Source organism: Numenius arquata, chromosome Z (genome assembly GCF_964106895.1).
Source record: "Numenius arquata chromosome Z, bNumArq3.hap1.1, whole genome shotgun sequence".
NCBI classification, from domain to species: domain Eukaryota; kingdom Metazoa; phylum Chordata; class Aves; order Charadriiformes; family Scolopacidae; genus Numenius; species Numenius arquata.
Window position 1 is genome coordinate 9,880,215 of NC_133616.1, and position 20,404 is coordinate 9,900,618.

Genomic DNA, 20,404 nt, shown 5'->3' on the forward strand with positions numbered 1-20,404 from the left:
AATTCCTATCAAAGTAAAAAAAGGAATAAAACAAAGAGCCCAAGGAACTCAAAGACATTAAGTGAGAAGAAAAACTAGGATCAAATCCAGTGAGTTAAAAAAAAAAGAAGCCCACTTTACACACTAATGTGAATCCACAAAAGCCTGTAATTTTACTTCAGAGGCAACTAAAAATAAATAAACTTTTATCTAGAACTCACTTGTCAGAAGAGATTTTAATATGACTTAAATGCAAGTTGTTGTTTAAAAGTTAGAAGTATACTAATGTCAATTTAAAATTCTCATGCTGTAAACAAGTATTTCTTTGGCTGGACTCTTCCAGAGCTTCAGTTAGATATCCCATTACTATAAAAGACTTGAAAGCCTAAGTTTCCAAAACATATGACAATGTTTGGGTTAACTTTGAGACTCGTGGAACTGCAATGTTTTGGACTTAAATACAATTGGAAAATATTCACAGCATCTTTTTTTAAGATGAGCTTTTGGGGAACTTTTTTTTTTTAACTGGTCTAAAGCTTAATAAAAATCTTAATTTTATACAGTTTTTAGAACAGTAAGTTGGGGGCGTTTCCACTTTTTTTTCCTTTTCATTAGAAATTTGGGTCATTTGAAAAATATGACTTCTGAAAAGCATGACAGAGGCTAAATACTGTCAGTATTTCATGAATCTTTGGCACATCCCAGAAGCTGAACTGAAGGTCAATTCACAACAAGTCCTGGAAGAGCTAAGCATACCACTTCTTCCAAGCTGGTCTTTAAGATTTCAAGAAAGCAGAGCTCCACACCTCTCCAGCCATAAATATCATACTAGTATAAATTACCATAGAGTCATAATACCCAAACACACATTTGGATAAGCCAACCTAGTGTAAAGCTCTATTTTCAGTCTCTTACGTGTTGTCTTCAGCTGAATGGTTTTAGGCTTTAACTGTAATAAAATAAGCAGCATTTAGATACACATTTTAGTGAAGTTTAGCACAGTGATTGAGCTATGCTTATGTGAGGTGACTTCACCTGGCAGAGAAATTGAGCAGTCTGAAACTGAGATTTTTCAGGAAATTAAGAGGTAGCAACTATCTCACTTTATTCAACAGAAGGACTAAGTGAATCTCTAAACTATCTTAAAAAAACTTACACAGTATTTCACAGCATGTCTGTTCACATATAAACTTCTGGTAAAAAAGGCAACTCATCAATGCTCCACTACACATACCCATAAATGCAGAACAAAAATGCATTTACGAGAATACCAGGAGAAATAAGATGCAAAACGATCTTGCTCTTTACCAAGTCCCAGCAGCTACAGGCTAACAGAGCAACAATGGTTCAAAAGACTGAAACAGTTGCAGTGTCAAGTAATTCACCAAGCAGATTTAATAGCCAAAAGGGATGCGGAGAAGAGAGACCCCTTCCTCCTCCCCAAGTATTCCACCAGGGCCCATCATTCCTGGCATTACTTCATTAGTCACCTCCAGTGCAGTTCATCAAAGCAGGAATTTTGTTTGTTTGTTTGTAAAGACACACCTAAGGTTCCCCAGTGTTAATGACTTGATTTCTGCTCCTATAAGCCAGACTCCGGATAATTTGAACAAACAAATCAAACCAACATATCAGATCAAGAATATCAAACACTTCCCCCATTTTTCCCCCACCCCAAACCTGTCTTGTAACTACCCCCAAGCCACATCCTCCTCCTGGTCCTCCACAGGCAACTCATTCTGCCCCTCGCCTTCTACACACTGCATTAGGGCCTGTTGAGTTATGAAGAGAACGCACCATAAAAAGAACATACTAACAACTGATTCTAACTTTTCTCCAATAGCATAGAGCAACTGGAAGGAGGGGAAGAGTTGCATGTCAGCTTTTCAATCACGGTCTGTCAACAAAGGGCACCTACAACCATAAAACCAGTTCCTGGCCACCCACTACTCCTTAACAAGGTCCTGGTGAGGAAAATGATGCCAACTCCAGTTGCTGAAGTCTTTCGTTTGTTCTCTCCTACATTCAGCTCCAACCCCAAAGAGCTACTTGTTATTTGCTAGGTGGAAAAGGTTTAAGTTACCACAGTCTGACTCAAATGTTCAAAACCTGCTTGTTCTGGCCTGCAAGTTAAGATGCGTCACTAAATATGGGTTTGTGCTCAGTTTTTGCTTAGATATTAAGATCAACTGAAAAGGGATGGTTCTGTGGTTTCTTGCTCTTCATATTTTATAATAGGTCAGTCACTTCATAACTAGTGAAACGCTCAGGATGCCTTCTGTTGATCAGTTATTTTAATGGATTTGTTTATTGTAAAGAAATACAAGTTATACATCTTCGCTTCCCTCTCTCCCGTGAATGAAGTACTCAAAAGCCCTCCCTAGCATTCAGAATCAGCAAGGGAGATAAGTCATATAAATATTTGAGGTAGGTTTCCTAGCAGAAACTAAATTTCATGGATGTTTCACTTCAGAGAACTGTACTAAAAGAGCTGTCCCAGCACTTCTCAGATTCAACACCCCTTAACTATGAAGTAATTTTAACCATCTAACTTTATTTTTACCTTTGTCTACAGTTGTGGGTGTCCTAGGGATTTGGGGGAAGAGGGCTGGGTTTGCAAGAGGAGGAAAAATAGGCTGATCCCATTCACTTCTAATTTACCAGGACTTGTGTAATTCTCCAAAGTTTTGCCTTTGCTCTCATTAAAAGTACTTTTAAAAATAAATTTTGATGCATAAAGCTTTGTAAAATTAAGTGTTCAACATGCAGAAGTACAATAAGAACTCAGGCTACCTTCTCCAGAACACTGTAGTACATTAAACCATCATTTACAATCCACACAATTCCTAGAGAGAATGTAATACAGGACTTGGGCAATTTTATCAGTGTCAGACAATCAAATGTTTAACCTGTTTCTTCCCTCACAGAACTGCTGAATTATAGTCTTCAGTCCAGCTAAAGCTGAGACAGCCAATTACTCCTTATTTGCAAACACAGAAATTATTTGGATTTAAAACACGCATCATATTACATTTTCACAGTACTTTCTCTAAACACGTCCCCCAGACCCACCCACCTCTCCACCTATCAAGAGTCATGAACTACTGTTAACACCACCCCTACTAAATTCAATCCTAAATCCACCTCCTTCTCAAAGGCATGTAAGAACGTATGGCCCTGAGTTTGCCTGAAGGACTACAGATTTGATTATGTCAAGTAGTTTAACCTAGAGAAGAAAGCTCTTTTGGGGGTGGTGGAGTGGGGTGGGTAGTATCTTATCAATATATATAAATACCTGAAGGGAAGGTACCCGGAGAGAGCCAAGCCCTTTTCAGCAGTGTCCAGTGACAGGACCAGAGGCAATAAGCACAGTGTGTCCTGGTTTGAGCGATACAGGACTTATTTACCTTCTAATGCTTGGGAAAACTGCACTTGTAGAAGACTCTAGTGTCTGCATTTGTGAAAACAGTTACTTCATAGCCAGCTAGACTCTGTGGGATTCAAGGTCTCGGTGTTTTCAAGCCTTCCCAGGTGCAAGGATAAGGAGGAGGAGGGAGGCCTTGGCACTTGACACAAGCTGGCCAACAACATTATTTCATACCATGAATTACATACAAATGAGAAAGTTTGTGTAGTTTCTCTCTCCCTTGATGGCAGCGATCCAGAGAACTTCTTGCCCCACTGCTGGACCCCCGAGCCTTCCTCACAGAGTCCCACATTTGCTGTCCCCTGCTGGGAGAGCACAGCTTCCTGCTGATAGGATTGGCTGAGTATAATTCCTGTATATTTTATATTAGTATCAGGATCAATACTGGTTCTTTAGTATTATTGTTAATCCTTTAGTCTTATCCTATTAAATCTGTTTACATTTCAACCCTTGTGTTTCCTTGTTTTTTGTCCCAATATCCCTTCCCAGGTGTGGAAGGGTCTTTGGGTGATAGAATAAATGTCTAAATGACAACCTAATTGCCTAAATGACAATAAATTGTTATGGGTTTCTCAAACCATAACAGACTGAAACACAGGAGGTTCCCTCTGAACATCAGGAAATGCTTTTTATACTGTGAGGGTGACTGAAGACTGGTACAGGTTGTGCAGTGAGGGGAAGGAGTCTCTATCCTTGGAGACATTCAGAAGATGTACAGACACGGTCCTGGGCAACTTGCTGCAGGTGGCCCTGCTTGAGCAGGCAGAGACAAGATGACCTTCAGAGGTCCCTACCAACCTCAGCCAATCTGAAGTAAAAAGGGAAGGAAGCCCTGTAACAGAAAATCCATTATCAAAAAAGCCCCACAAGCTTCATTAAGGACAACTGTTAAGCTCTAGCATTTCTGCTCAGTCACATAAAATCAAGTGAATGTCTATCTTCAATTAAATCAGGCAGGACAAGAGTCACTGGGACTTTAAATCCAGCACCATACACTACTACATCAACCAGTAAAAGGGTAAACAATGAAAACTGGAGTATAGGTATAAAGTTGCAAGGAGTTTTATACTTGCAGTATTTAAGAAAAATAACAAGCATCTTTTCCTAAGATAAAAAGAAAGGTTCCTGGGCACAGCCACTATCTGGACATCAAGAAGCATATCAGAAACCGCAAGGTCTTCTCAAATTCCACTTTTTCATACTCTTTAACTTGCTTTCACCAAGCTCATAACACTATTTCAACCTTTCTCTAAACTGAATTTCAGACTTGGCTCTTACCCCATGTTAAAAACACTCAGAAATTCATTCAGTGGCTAATAAAAGAAAGTGAAGCACAAGACCGCAAACTGCAGGACTGGTCACATTTAGTCACCCAAAGTTAACATCAGTAGCTTTGGCTCCACTTATGACAGTCTCAAAATGGATCACAAGTCAATGATCTGAAGAACACATGACTGACAGCTGAAATAAAAGCCCAGGAAGAGAAGACATCTGTCCCTTGAGGTATAACCCATCAAAAGCACAGACCAGAATTTCTCAAGTACAATATATTATGTACAGCCTGACAGTAGAGCAGGGTTTCCTTTCAGATTCATGTTGCTCTAACTGCACCTAAGACAACATGCAAGTTTGAAAATCAAAGAAAAATGCAAATGCAAAAAGAAAGAAATCAGCAATAGCCTTCAAATACAAGGAAATATGGACAATGTGACAATATATCGGTCAAGTGTTTACAATAAATTAGCAGCGATTCAGTTAACGTTTAAAACCAAAAAGAAGAAACAAAAAAACTTTCAGAAGCCATATGCTTCATTCCATATTATTATATCCACCATCCTCAAAACACTTAACAAAACAAATACAGTAGAAAAAAAAATCCTTTTCTTTGCTCAAAAGCAATCTGAATATGGTCTCTAAAGCATCATCCTACTACTAGGAACAGTATTTTAGTCCTAAGAAATACATCTGAAATGTTCTAGATGAAATCTACACCACACAGTGCAACTGCAAAAAGACTTCCTCTCTCTCCATTAAAAATATTTAGGAATATGATCATAGCTACTGAATTCAAATTTCACACCTTCAACCACAGGGCTGCCTAACATATTAAACCAGACTTGCCCCATACCCACCGTTAAACCAGGTTAAAAAAAGTGCAACCTGATTATTCAAGTCTGGAGGTTAAGAATATATTTGTGCTTTCTTCATTTAACTTTGGATTCAAATACTAAATGTTTCTGTAACACAAGTTCCATTGAACTTGCACTTTCTGCAGATCTGGAATAAACTGTGTTCCCTGTATGATAAAGCACAAAACCAAAACCATAGAGTTCACCATAGAAGTACGACTTCAGGCAAACATTAAGTCTTGAGAAAGATCAAAGCTCTCTCAATGTGGGAAACATTTCGTTGTTTTTAATGCAAAACGCTACACTTGGCCAGGTTAAGGACTCCCCCAGGCTCATCTGCTGGAAGTGTGATTTAAGAAGCTGGGGTGGGAAAGGAAAAAAAGCTTGACAAGTTTACCTTCTAAAGAAGATGCAGTATCTTGCACCTTTCACAAGGACAACTAGACAAAAGAAAAGAGAATTTCAAGAGAACTGAGACTAGAAACAGCTCCATCCAAGAGAACTGTGCAAGCTGTCCATATAACCTATCTTACAAGTTTTACCATCTAGCGACAACATAAATAAAACAATATGCTCAGCAAAATAGTTATGATGTAGTAAAAGCAAGCTGAGCAAGCCATGAGACCTTAGGCATCAGACTGTATCACCTCTAATCTATCTGTCTGTAGTCACTGTTTACTCTTTGCAGCACTGAGAAGTAGTGGGGGTGGAGGGGGGAAAGGGCTGGAAGGACCACACCTCTGAAAGGGACTGCAGGAGCCCCAGGTGGGCAGGAAATTCTGACAAACTGCCAGTTTAGATGGCCAAAATTAAAGAGCATGGACTTCCATACTAGAGCAAAACAGAGAAACCCTTTGTATCATTTTTGTAAAATATGAACCTTAAGTAATTGCAAAGGAGCTGCTTCACAATGTTTCATCCCAGCTTTCACTTTAATAAACATAACCTGTTTAGGGAAGTTATATTAAAAACAGTACAAGTTCGAACTAGGTCATCTCTGAAAAGCAAAGAGGGCGCAATGGGCTACAAGTGAGCAGTCTGTAGCCGAAAACAATAAAATTCAACAAAAAGCTCCAGCAGAATAAAGACACTGGAGTGGATATTACTTGTATGTCCTCTAGTACTTTCCATTCAATACTTTTGAAGTATGCAAATACTACACTGAGTGTCTTTAATCTGTCATCTTATAAGGGGGCAAGTCACTTGGCTTCTCTTTTACCAAGGTCATACCAGGCTACTGCAAACCCGAGCGCAGAACACAGGTCTTCAGAGTCCTGCTTGTGTGCTTTAAACAAACAAAAGGCAACGATAAATAAGAAGATTAATAAAGGATATAAAGTTGTATCCCTATTCTTCCATTAAGAATTTATTCCAAGTATTGGTACTAAACATTACTGAATTTGGAAGTAAACACTACTATTAATAGTAATACTATCAATACCAATTATTAACAGAATACTAACAGTCCATGATACATACATTTCTCAAGCACTATTAATCACACAGTATTCTGCTATGATCAGTATCACCAGGGGGACACCAGCAACAAATCTAGAACAGAGCAAAAAACGGCACTCTATGAGGAAAGCATCACATAAAAGTCCATGAAAGAAATATAAAACATCAAAAATCTGCCTGTAAGTTCTAAAATGGTAGCTTAAAAATTGGAAGAACTGAAAAAAAAAAAAAATAGCTTCTGGTAACAGACAAGATTTTTTTCTTGGGTTTTCCCTTAACTTCCTTAGATTTTAGTGGCGAGTCTGTAACTTCAAAGGCCCCTCAAATGGTCAAATCCTTTTGCAAGTCATGCCACCAGGAGCTTTCTTGAGGACTGACCACAACACAAGTGAAACAGCCTAAATTTTTGAATTTCCACGCCTCTGTTCTTACTGTTATAAACAATTTTTTTAATCAATACGCTGGGAAAACTGCAACTAAAACAAAGCAGAATAGAGCTTGCCCAATTCTCCCCTCCCTCCTTTAAGTTACCAAGACTGTTGAGGTTATAAACACAAAACCTGGCTCATTTTCTGGACTCTGCATCAAAATTCGTTTACACCAGTTAATCTAGTTTCTCCGTGTAACCCTCCAGGAGTCCCAAAACATCATTAACGCTGCAAAGTGATCTGGCCTCACTTGCTTTCAAGTTACTTAGTGTAAGGTTAAAAATAAATTCTTTAAACAAGTTAGGTCAAACCACCGCAGAGAGATCGGGCCCAGGTATAAATACTGAGTCAGCCAAGTAGGAATCCAAACCCAGATTCCACTAAAGAATGTGAGATAACCAAGGGAATTGCTAAAAGGGCCTGGTAAATATTAAAAAAGTGAAGCCTCAGAAGGCTGAGTCGCTGCTGTTTGTTGTGAAGGGCTCTGTTTCAATGGCAAACACTGCTCCTCCAGGCCTGCACATCCTCCCCCTCCCTTCCCTTCACTCACATCCAGCTCCAATTTCTCTCCTTGAAAAAAACAGCTGCTCTCACGCCAGGACGGCCCCTCCATTTCACCAGCCACCACCGCCCCAGAGGCAATCGCCTTGATCTGCTGCTGCATTATAAGCATTCAGCATTCACTCAAATTGAGATGACTAGGGACGGATTGCTGCCTAGTAGCTAGAGACAAAGTGGGCTGGCCCCGGTGAGCTTCCCCTTACATAGTTCCACACCGAACCTGAAGTTTCTGCTCCTCAAGACTGCGTGTTCCTTCGAACACGATCAAGCGCACTCTACATGTCCACACTCCTGATGTTAACACACCTACAAGAGAGAAGCTTCAAACCAGGTTCACCCTGAGTGACTCCCAGGTGGCATTCAACAGCACTGCAGACATTTAATATTTTTAAATCTCTTTTGCATCACAGAGTTCAGATCCCTGCCATCAGGCTCAGAGGTGCACCAGGTCCCTTCCAACATCTAGTTTCTTGCAGAAGGGTTTCCACCAGTTCACTTTGCTGCTGTAATTTTCTTCAGCAACAACAGCAAACACAGAAGAGCTCTCTTTTTTGTTTTTATATGCAACATAAGGTAGCCCAATAGCAATGCCCTGCCCTGACTTCCAATTCGCAGCAACCACATGTAATCGGGGGTGACGAAGGACTAGGTAGAGAAGGTTAACAGGGAGAACGGTTCATTCATCACCATATCCTCAAGTAACCTACTGTTGCTGCTGAGATGTTATTGTCAGTGAATTCCATCGCTGTGACCGTGACACAGCTGCCCTACCCCCCCCCCCACCATCTGCGAGGGAGCACCCAGTAAGGAGATGGGGAAAGACAACATGGAAGTAAAGCCCTGCACAAGGCACAAATCAATAGTTGTTCACTCACTTCTTCCCTTCCCGTGCTGCCAGCCCTCCTTCGGCCTGACTCGAGATTAGGAAGGGGCCCAAAGGCACGGCTCCCTCCACCAGTTCCACTACCCCTTTGAGGGGTCCAGCTGCAACCTCCCTTTCCTCACACCCCCAGGAGAAGCACGAACCCCTCAGGAGAGAACCCCCCTGCTGTAAGGAGATGAGAAACAAGGAGATCGGGATGCAGGACCCCCTCCCACGATCGAAAAAAGCTAACCCACCTCTTCCAGCACCCACCGGGCGGGGGGAGGCGGGCTGGGCTCAAACACATACACACACACACACACACACACAAACCCGGCCCGGGAGCTCGGCGGCAGCTGCCCGCCACCGCGACCTACTCCGCACCCCTGAGGAAAGAGGAGGGGGGCGACAGGGAGGTGGGGGGGTTGCGGGGGGTGGCAATCTAGGGCAGGGCGAACCTTCCCCGGGGCGGCCGCCGGGAGAAAGTAGGGCAGAGCCGCCTCCTCTCACACCACCACCCCCCAATCCAGGGCGGACAAAAGCTCCCACCGAGACGGAGCAACCGGCCCCGGGACGGGCCCGTCGCCCACCGCCACCGGGCTCGTCCCGGGGCCTCAGGCCTCTGAGAGAGCAACGGTCGCCCCCGGACCGTTGGGCCCCGCGCGCGCGCGGGGGCAACGTTGGGCCCCCTCCGTGAGGGGTGGGGGGCGGGGGAGCGCGCCCCCCAACCCACCCTCCGGGCGCGCGCGACCCCGGCTTACCTCCCCCCCCCGTCTCTTCCCCGCGCGCGCGGTACCTGCCCAATGTGCTCACAAAGCAGCAGCAGCAGCAGCGGCGCCCACCACCGTCACGTGACCCGCGCCTCGCGCCCTCCCCCCTTCCTCTTCCCTCCTCCTCCTCCTCCTTCTCCTCTTCCTCCACGCGCGCGCGGCCGCTCCCCCGCCACGTGACGCGACGCGGAGCGGCGCGCGCGCTTAACAGCCCCCACCACCAGCACCATCCCCCACCTCCGCCTTCCCGCGCGCCTCGCCCCTCTACGCACCGTCAGGCGCGCGCCCATCCACCGGCCCTTCCGCCTGTATCCCAGCACCACGTGAGCAGGGCGGGACGGGAAGCCGGCCTCTTCCCCTTCACGTGACCAGGGAGCGTGGCGGAAGGGGGGCGATTGGCCCCGCCCTCCCTGCCGGTGCTGAGGGGAGGGAGGTGGGTCCGTGAGGAGCCGCTGGGGCTTTCCTGACCCCAGCGGGGCTCAGCCGTGGCTCCTCGGCCCCGGGAGGCCCCGGGGAGAGGCCGCAGCAGCTCCTGAGGTCGCGGCGGGGAGGGTTGAGGTGCCGGTGGAGCTGGAGCGGGAGGGGCCTCAGCGGGAGACAGTGGAGGCCCAGCCCGCCCTGGGCGCAGCGTGGGCCCTGGCGGGGTGGGTTTAGGAACGGGATGAACGTTCCGAATCATGGCTCCGTTTCCTCTCTCGAAGAGGCGGTTCAAGCCAGTAGCTTTTTTTTTTTTTTTTTTTCCTTACGTTTTATATCTTGTTTTAAGGTGGCTTTTATTTTCAGCCCTGTAGGATTTAGGCAGGACTGATTGCAAGTGGCTTATGTCACAGATTGAAGCCTGTTCAGGTTGCTGTTTGATGCTCCAGTCACAGGCAGTGTTCAAGTTGAGCTGTCACGGGTTCGTAGAATCATGGAATGGTCAGAGTTGGAAGGGACCTTAAAGATCATCAAGTTCCAGCCCCCCTGCCATGGGAAGGGACACCTCCCACTAGAGCAGGTTGCTCAAAGCCCCATCCAGCCTGGCCTGGAACACCTCCAGGGATGGGGCATCATTAGAGCTCCCCTTGTTCCTTCTCCTAGCTGTTGTTCTCCTGGGGGCTTCATCCCAGAGCTCTTTGATATCCCAAACAATCTGCTTGATCAGAGAATCAAAAGGCCCCTTCATGTTCTCTCTCCACAGCTGCTCAGTCTGAACAGTCCGGAAATAGTAACCAATCCTGCACTTAAATTAGTTTAAGTGTTACACTGTTTTGCTGGGCTGGACACAGGGACGCACCCCATTGACATGGAGGAATGCCAGGAGAAAGGGTAGCTGCACTAATGGAAGAAAAGGAGCAAGAAGTGTGCTAGGGACTAACGGGAGAATGGCAATGGGGTGGGACAGCAGAGGCATGTCAGAGCACTTGGTACAGCTCCTGGCAACCCAGATTGAATGGTGACATGCAGGACAGATGGCAAGAACGGAAGGTTGCTTGTCTCACCAAGATGAGGCATTTAAGTTTGTGAGCCAGGATTAAAAAAAAAAAAAAAAAAAAGGAACTTTTTCCCTTAAGGCTTTTTCATGCTGTGTGTTTTTCCCATTCTGTACAGCACCTCTGGTTGCCCAAAATGTAGCGGTTGTACCCTTCTGGCATCCCTTCTTTGTAAGGTCTTGTATTTCAGTTGGTCCCTGCTTGGTGCTCTGCTGTGCAAGCAGGGTTGGTGAAGGTGATGGGAGCATCAGGTAGCAGACTGTTCAGCCGCTAGTGCCTCCAGTGATACATCCCATGGGTTTTGACCTTCTGTGTGGTCTTAGTCCCTTTACTGCTGTTTGCTCATCTTCTTTCCCTTGACCCCATGCTCTCCGCATAAGTAGAGAGGGCATAAACTCTCATTTTACCCTAAGCAGTATCTGAAAATTAATCAGTGCTGTTCATGCTTCTGCCTTCTCCACGTAGACAGATTTAAGCGGCCTGAGTCCTGGGCTGACCTTGATGTTTATTACATAGATTGGCGGGAGCTACGGCAGTTCCTACTGCTCGGAAGCAACAAGACTTCCCTATTCCTATCTTTTCCTAATAAGGTAGAGGGTCTTTTAGAGCTAAATTGAAATTCAGACCAAACAGTGTGCAGGTAGTGTTGATTTTTCTTGAGGCAGCTGTTGATATTTTGTTTTATTACTATTGGGGGGAGGAAATTAATTATAGCTCTAAACAAAGTTTCACACGCTTTGTGACAAACATGTCTGCGGCTCCATAATCTGTGCAGATTTAATCAGTATTATTAGCATTCTTTCATCATGACTTGGCAATCCTTTGCTAATCAAGATGGGTATTTGATGTGCAGCACGCAACAACAAAGGCTGGGAGCTCTTGGGATGCTGTAGTCAGATGGTGCGGTGCCAGCTGGAGTGTGTCTCCGAATATCACACAGAATCCAGCCCAGGAACATTTGGAATTGGAGAAAATTAAACAAGGATACCCGGACAAAAGGATTGTAGACTCCTCACTGCTGTACACGCAGTAAATATAAATGAGAAGATGGCATCTTTCACTGCCAAGGCTTCCAAAGGAGAACTAGAAGAACGAACTGATGGAGGCTCAGGGACACAGGCCCTCACTCCAAATACCCTGTACGTCAGGCTTGGAGAGGAGACCCTGCACTAAACACAGCCAAGGTTTGACCAGGCCTGGCAGGCAAACGCTACCTATGTCAGGACTTTTATCTGCTGTTACAAGGATTTGCGACCTTTTCAGTTTTCCAACTACGAAAGAATAATTTAGTGCAGATGCAAATCCCACCAGACTCTGCATCTAAGCTTGCTTCAGGATTGCTTTTCTCAGTCATCTGCTGCAAATTTCTTTAATAGCCTGCAGTCCACACACTGGAAGCCACCGTTCTGGTGCTTTGGTGTTCCACTTGCCAGTCGCATTTTGGAGCTGGGGGAAATCACTTGTATTAAGAATATCACCCTGTTCCTGTGTTATGGTTTGAGAAACCCATAACAATTTATTATCCTTAGACAATTGTTCTACCACCCGATGACTCCTCCCCACTCAGGAAAGGAAATCGGTGAAAAACAAGAAAACGCAAGGGTTGAAATATAAATAGATTTAATACGATAAGACTAAAGGATTAACAATAATACTAAAGAACCAGTATTGATCCTGATACTAATATAAAATATACAGGAATTATACTCAGCCAATCCTATCAGCAGGAAGCTGTGCACTCCCAGCAGGGGACAGCAAATGTGGGACACTGTGAGGAAGTGAAAGGCTCAGGGGTCCAGCAGTGGGGCAAGAAGTTCTCTGGATCGCTGCCATCAAGGGAGAGAGAAACTACACAGCAAACTTTCTAATTTATATTTAATGTGACATTCATGGTATGAAATAATGTTGTTGGCCAGCTTGTGTCAAGTGCCAAGGCCTCCCTCCTCGTCCTCATCCTTGCACCTGGGAAGGCTTGAAAACACCGAGACCTTGAATCCCACAGAGTCTAGCTGGCTATGAAGTAACTGTTTTCACAAATGCAGACACTAGTCTTCTACAAGTGCAGTTTTCCCAAGCATTAGAAAATAAATTAGTCCTGTGTTGCTTAAAGCAGAACATTGAAGTTCAGAAATCAGCTCTACTGTGTTACAGACAAGAAATAAAAGGCATCTATTCTTCACAGGCTTGGGCTGCAGTGTATCTTCCCTCTTGCTAATGCTCACTTTTGCTTTCCACACTACCAGCCCTTGCCCCTCAGACTCATTGGACAATTAATTCAACTAACCTGAAGCTCAGAGCAGCTTTTTCACAATTCAATCTGAAGTTTTTATCTTCTTTGTGCTTGATTTTTCCCCCTGTTACACCGCTTGGTCTAATAAAAATACTGTTCTTCTCTGCAATCTGTTCTTACAGCCTTAACCTGACACCTATGTCAACTGCAGTATCTTTCTCCAAAACATGCTCCAGTAGCCTCAGAGAGACAACATGATCCAGTTATTCCCAGACTCTGTAAGGGAGAGGCTCCAGGAGAAGAAACTGAGCTTCACTTTCAGTTTTGAATTGAGTTTGCAGGGAATTAGGAATTCTCTCTAGTTATAATGGAACAATTGAAAATCTGGGATGCAAAGTGAGGTTCTCTCAAGATCTGTTACCCTTGGGTGTACCAGGGATTGCTGCTGCATTTAGTCTTGGGGTGAAACTCGCAAAGATGCTGTCTAGAAATGGGGTCCAATGCATTAGATTGTGTTAGTATGCATGCAGAAGCAAGGCTTCAGCAACATTTGTACTTGAAAAGGTTGCCATTTCAGGAAGGCATTTCTGGTATAGACGCCATTCATTGATTAAATGGCATTGGAGGCAGGAAGGGTAATGATATCATTGTGTCTAGCCTTCATACAGCCCAGGCCATTAAAATTCCTGACATCCACAGGCTGCATTAGTCCCTCACGTCTCAGCATCATCCTGGGAATTTGTGTTGGACTGCTTGATCATCCTTTAGAGTCGGTGCATGCCTGGAGACAGACCCTCTTCCATAGGTGTCCCCTGCAGCCCTTGGTCCAAGTTTTCTCACCTTGTAATTTGGCTGTATGAAAAAGGTGATGCATTTTCATGCGACCAGAATCTGAAATTGGTCTATACAATCACCTCACCCCCATTGTTATTTTCCATTCCTCCAACATTTTTCACAAAACATTTTATCTGTGGTGACTTTGAACTTATTTCCAGATTGCTGGGATGGATCAACGAATCTGAGCCCAGTGCTGGTCCTGCAGAACCTCGCTATAAACACCTGTTTTGGGGAGGATGCTGGCAGTTGTTAATGTATAGTGCGTGCTCTGCTAATAGTGAGTACTGAGTTTGTTTAGTCATACTCCCTGATTTAGTTCTGTGACGTGCCCACTGTTACCTTTATCAGCCATACATTATCAGCCATACATTATCAGCCATACATTATCAGCCAAACAATCTCTAAGAATTAAATGGGCTTTTGTTAAACTGAGTTATTTTCCACACAACCTTGTTGCCTGGCATTAACTGTGTATCTAGCCTTGTATTCTGTGTTAATCAAGTCCCTTATCAGTTGTCCATTATTTTGCCTGTGACATCAAGGAAAGTAGTCCACAGGTATCTCGTCGCCCCTCTGCACCCTGCTCAAACATGGCTGCTAAAATTTCCAGCCTCCAGATTAAAATTATCTCCATGAATCCAGAAGTTTTCCTTGGCCAGCTGTTAAAGAACTTAGGCGGTGGGGTTGCAACCTTGAAGGTCCCTTCCAACCCAAAGATCCCTTCTGACCCAAACCGTTCTACGCTTCAATGAACTCTTGGGTGTAGACACCCTAGAGCTGGAGATAGAAAACCATTTCTGACTGTCAAACGTAACTTCATGTTAGTCAGTCCATAAGCTAACAAACAGCTATTTCTTGTCACTACTAGAGCATCCTGGTTCTTAGTGAAACAGGAAGCAGGTATTTTTGGAACGCTTCTACTTCTGTAATCATCTGTTAGTGCTTTTAAAAGTGTCTACATGTGGGCCAATGTGATTGCTAGGAATTGTCCTTTAAGAGGTCGAAAGTTCTTGGAAGCAAAAAAAATCCTCCTGCTGGTGTAGCTTATACCAGCTTATACCAGACTAAATGTAGCAGAATTTGTTTTATCTGTTCCTTTTCTAATTTAGGTTACAGACAACAGGTTTATCAACCAGAGACACCAGTTGTTTACATGCTGAGGTCGTTCATTCTGGGATGGCTGATTAGCTCAGCTGCAGTGTCCCATAAATGCAAAGCTAATGAAGTTACTGGGCCGCATCGACACCCTCATGCCCTGCTAGAGACTTTTAGGAGAATGTTTTGGACAGCATGTCCAAGGGTATTTGCCAACTCTGGTTAAATATCAGTCATCTGCTTTAAATTATAAAAGGGCCACTTGTTGATGCAGCAACTGGCAACGTCAGGAACAAATCACTGAGCTTGAGAGACCTTGAGGAACTACAGGCTGGTCACCCTCCCCTCAGCCCCTGTGAAGGTGATAGAGCAAATAGTACTGAACACCTTTTCCAAACGTATTGAGGACAAGAAGGTGACTGGGGGTAGTCAGCATGGATTTACACTGGGGAAGTCATGCCCAACCAACCTGATCACCTTCTACAATGAAATGACTGCCTTGGTAGATGAGGGGAGAGGAGGGGATGCTGTCCACTTGGACTTTAGCAAAGCTGTCAACAGTGTCTCCTGTAGCACCCTCGTAGACAAACGGATGAAGTACAGACTAGGTATATAGACAGTGAGGTGGACTGAAAACTGGTGGAACTGCTGGGTTCAGGGGGTTGTGGTTAATGGCACAAGGTCCAGCTGGAGGCCAGTCACTGGTGGTGTACCCTAGGTCCTGGGGATATACTGTTGAATATCTTCATTAACATCTAGAACAGCGGGACAGAGTGTCGCTTCAACAAGGTCACAGATGGCACAAAACTGGGAGGAGTGGCTGATGCACCAGATTGGTGGTTTTGGTGCCATTCAGAGGCACCTCAATAGGCTGGAGAAATGGGCCAACAGGAATCTCATGAACTTAATGAAATGTGAAGTTGTGCACTTGGGATGGAATAACCCCATACACCAGTGTGGGCTGGGTCCAACCATCTGGAAAGCAGCCTGGCAGAGAATGACCTGTAAATCCTGGTGGGCAAGTGGAACACAAGCCAGCCATGTGCCAACAACATCCTGGGCTGCATTAGGAAGAGTGCTGCCAGCAGATCTAGGGGGGTGATCCTTCACTTTCTCTCACTGGTTCAGGACTGGTGAGACACATCCAGAGTGCTGTGTCCTCTTCTGGCCTCCACAAGACAAGACAGACATTGACATACTGGAGGGAGTCCAGTGAAAGGTGACAGAGATGATTAAGGGACTGAGGTACCTGATGTACAGGTACAGGCTGAGAGAGCTGGGATTGTTCAGCCTGGAGAAGAGAAGGCTCAGAAGGATCTTATCAGTCCCTTACCTCATGGCAGTGACTAAAGAAGATGAAGACAGAATTCTCAGTGGTGCCCAATGACAACACACAAATTGAAAAACAGAAAATTCCATTGCAACAAAACTTTTTATTACTGTGAGCGAGGCCAAACATGGGCACAGGTTGCCCAGAGAGGTCGTGGAATCTCTGTCCTTGGAGATACTCAAAACGTGACTGGACATTGTGCTGGCCAGCTTGCTGCGGTTGTCTCTGCTTTGAACAGGGGGTTGGAGTAGGTGATCTCTGAAGTTCCCTTCAACCTCAGCTCTTCTGTCATTGAGAGAGTGCAGGAACCCAGCATCTTGGCATGTGACTTGACCTCCTTGGCCATTTCTTATTCCAAGAGTGTGTTAGTGAACTGAGAAAGAAAGGTGACAGGGAAGTCCATGTCACACGAGCCAGACTTTTCCCTCTAGTCACTTTCGATTGCTCCATGCAGAATGTTCAAGTGCTGGATGTTTCTTTTCCACTAAGCAGAGCTGAGCAGCCCAGGGTGCAGAACTAAAAGCTTTCCCCAAAACCAAATGCACTCAAAGCACAGTGGCAGCAGCCTACTGTATATGCACCAAGATAACAGGGAAAATATCTTTTTTGGAGTCAAAATCTGCTTATAAAGGTAAAAAGCTAAAGTTGGCTTTCTGCGATTAACAGGAAAGAGTTGCTCCTATAAATACACACGGCAAGTTATCATTACTCCTAGAATGTCTTTCCTGGAAGGGAAAAAAGTCTCTGTGAAGTGCTTTTATCAGAGAGCAGCATCAGAAGTTGTTACAGCTTAATTTCTCTCTACTGGCATCCTCGCTGGGCCGGCTGCTGTGTGGTGTCCAGCAGTGGAAAGCAGGCTGCCAGCACAGCGAGTGAGGAAAGGCATCCTGCCTTCCCAGGTGTTTTTCTCAGTGCTGACCAATTGTTCCTCACCCTCTTGGCTCTGAGACCTTTTTTTAAGGTTCCTATACACGGGGAAGTTAGCCAGCATCCCTACCGAGGTGAATACTTATCTAGAGTACAGCAGCTACAGGGGGAGGAGTTTTACAGGGACAGTGCCAGTCTGTGTCTCCTCAAATATAGTCACATCCTCTCCAGCTGTCGAAAACCTGTGAAATTTCTGTTGTGGATGAGTCTGTGCACTTAACACTCAGCATGCACTAGGCACTGCAGTGGGTGTGTGGTGAGAGGAAACCCCTGGAACAGGGAAACTTCTGTCAACACAGGGAAAAAAACCAGAGAGGCTACAAATCTTTTTGCTGAGACTTCAGCATCGCTGGAATGTCACCCTCACGCTTTTTGTGTCTTTGTCACAAACAGTCCAAGCAAGTGTCTAGCTGGCCTTCTGACAGCAGCTCTGCACTTATGTCCTGTGGCTTCTCTCTTACCTCTCATGGTACACCTTAATGAAGAGGGAAAAGTAAGACCCTCGTGCAGGGCAGTACTTTGGAGCAGCTGGTCAGTATCTCCCAGATGCTACATGGGCCAAGAGGTTCTCTTGAGCCTTGCAGGGGGCTGAGGCCATCCCGACATTTGTTCTGCCAGATAAGGAGGCTTGGGGGGGACCAAGGAAGTTGGGAGACAAAGCACAGAAGTTCTTGCTTTCTGATACACTGTAAACTTGCTTTCATTCTCTGACAAAATGTGATGCCCTTGCCCAAAGAACAGTTCAAGCACAGCGTTCCTGGCATCTCTTAATTTATTAATCCATTTACTGGACCTTGAAAGCACCTTGCCCTGGAAAAGAGTATCCTGGTCCTCCATTCAGAAGCGGGCAGGATGAGCACAGCTATGGCTAGGAAGGACAAACTGAACCACCATGAAACTATTCCCACCGTGCCTGTCTGGGTTTGGCTTCCTCCTTCCGCAGCAGTGGTGCCACCAGCTGGCAAAAGCTGAGATCCCGAGTGTCACAGATCAGAAATAAAATACACCCAAGTTGGGAAGCGATGACAGCCAAGCAAACCTGCAGCAGCTGGGCTGGGAGCTGGGGGCAGGCAGCTGATTGAGTGTTGAAAGGGATAACGTGCACTGCCGCCGTGTTTGTAGCGTACAGTAAAAGCACAATCGATGGCAGCGTAGACCTGCTCAGGCTCCCGGCCAAGGAGTGCAATGGATCTCATCTTGGTTCCACAGCCAGGAATGACGATGGCCACGCACGCACATGCCAGCCGCAGCCAGTGAGAAAGCGCTGAGGGAACCTGGACTGTTCAGTGTAAGGAGTGAAGACTGTGGCCATGAAACAGCTAAAAATCCCTTACAACAAAAAGACATAGCTGCCCCACAGAAGGGAACAAACTGCTTCATCTACATGGTGAATGGCAGAGCAAGGGGACATGCAGGACAGATATGGGACAAAATAGGTGAATGCTAGAATTAGCTGCTGGGGGAGATCTGGATTTGTTATTGCTGAGGTTTAAGCTGGACACACATCTAGGAGGAGCTTGATGAGTACTGACTGTCTCGGTACTTCCTGATATCCTCAGTCATCACCAATCCTTTTGGGTCCTCCACATCAGCATCCACGCCATCTGGATGCTGTACTCGATGGAGCATTTCACGTAGCTGGGAAGTTAGAAACCCTCATTGCAGAGCCCTTTACAGTTTAAAGTAACTGTCCCTTCACTCTCCTCTCACCTTCCTATGAGGCTTAGGGGTGGAAACAAAAGCATCAGCCTGGCAGGGGACCTGTTCTGTGTTGAGGAGGAGCAGCAGCAAGCGTGGACATCTAGGAATAGAGCGCATCTCACGAGCAGTTCAGCTCCAGCTTCCACACTGAGGGGTTGGCAAAAGCTCATCCAAATCTGTGGCTGTGATAGCATGCAAGCCAGGAGCCACAGGCTGTACCACTGCCACTGACTTCTAGCCTCACCCCACCATTCATCTAACCATCATCTCATGCCTGTCTCCAGGACCAAGGATTTTATTTTTTTTTTAATTTATTTTTTTTTACATCTCTCAAACAGTCTTGGTATAAGGCTCAGTAGGATGACAGTATAGTATTCACACACCTTTTAGACTCCTCTTCTGGCACCTACAAGCATCAGGAACACCTACTGCAGCACTACAGGGAGCAGAGATGGTGCAGCTGGAGGCATGATCTCCCACAGCTTGTGTACAAAGCTCCAGTTTGTCCATGACTGTGGAAACCGGCACCTCAGGGTGAGGCCACGTGTGAAGAAGAAGATGGGGATGCAGGAGCTGCTTTTAGGCACATGATTTTAACCTCCAAGATAAAGCTTAGATCTCTCAAGGTCATTCCTCCTCACCAAAAAATAACCTTCCCAATTCTAGGCAGGGAAGAAGAGGCAGGAAAATAGGACAGCTGCACAAAGCTGCTCTCTCCTGTGCAATGAAAATACAGTGAAAGCTCTACTGCTACAGACACAGTTTGGGGACATAAGGTCTTCTTGAAACCTTTAGTTCTATACCTAACTGTCTACCTATAGGTATCTGTACTGTCCAACACTTCTTAGAGTTATCTCCTTCTTAGAAAAATAAAGTGTTTGAAAGGAAACTCTTGCCTCAGAACAAATGAGGTACCAGAAGAAGAGAACAGGAAGGAGATGCTTTGAAGAATGTAACACTCCCAACTCTCCCATTAGATACACTTCCTATAGAAGCATCAAGTGTTACTGCAGCTGTACAGAGAACAGGAGTGATGTTTAAGCTACAAAAAACGGAAATAAGCTGAGAACCTGCCCTTGGGATATCAAGGGATTTCATGTCTGGCATGACATCTTGGTCCCTAAATTGGAAAGGCACGGATTTGATGGATGGACCACTCTGTGGATCAGAAACTGTCTGGCTGGTTGCACTCAAAGGG

The 20,404-nt window shown here is 45.2% G+C and overlaps 1 protein-coding gene across 3 annotated transcripts in view; it reads right to left on the reverse strand.

The window, feature by feature from the left end:
• The window catches only part of UBAP2 (ubiquitin associated protein 2), a 162,878-nt gene extending 152,939 nt beyond the window's left edge, over nucleotides 1-9,939 (reverse strand). The window contains exon 1 of one of the 3 annotated variants that reach the window (XM_074166580.1): nucleotides 9,887-9,939. The gene's annotated coding sequence lies outside the window, so the exon portion shown is untranslated. Of the gene's footprint in view, nucleotides 1-9,657; nucleotides 9,716-9,886 lie in introns of those variants that run through there. The other 2 variants (XM_074166578.1, XM_074166579.1) reach the window with 2 other exon arrangements.
• Between the last annotated feature and the right edge of the window lie 10,465 nt (nucleotides 9,940-20,404).